Raw genomic sequence first — 337 nt, forward strand, 5'->3', positions numbered from 1 at the left:
CCGATTTACTGAGTACGTAAAATGATGATGCAATGACTGACGTTTAAACGGTTAAATCAACCCGTTCACATGCAGCGTATATGTAAAAGTCTGATGGCACGCCTGACGATTAACGCGTTCCCATATAGTGTATATGTGAAAGTCTGAGGGCATGTCTGACGATTAACCCGTTCCCATATAACGTATATGTGAAAGTCTGAGGGCATGTCTGACGATTAACCCGTTCCTATATAGCGTATATGTGAAAGTCTGAGGGCATGTCTGACGATTAACCCGTTCCCATATAGTGTATATGTAAACATCTTAGGCGAGGCCTGACAATTAACCCGTTCACATA

The sequence above is a fragment of the Sinohyriopsis cumingii genome, chromosome 10 (genome assembly GCF_028554795.1).
Source record: "Sinohyriopsis cumingii isolate HCF-2022 chromosome 10, ASM2855479v2, whole genome shotgun sequence".
In the NCBI taxonomy this organism is placed as follows: domain Eukaryota; kingdom Metazoa; phylum Mollusca; class Bivalvia; order Unionida; family Unionidae; genus Sinohyriopsis; species Sinohyriopsis cumingii.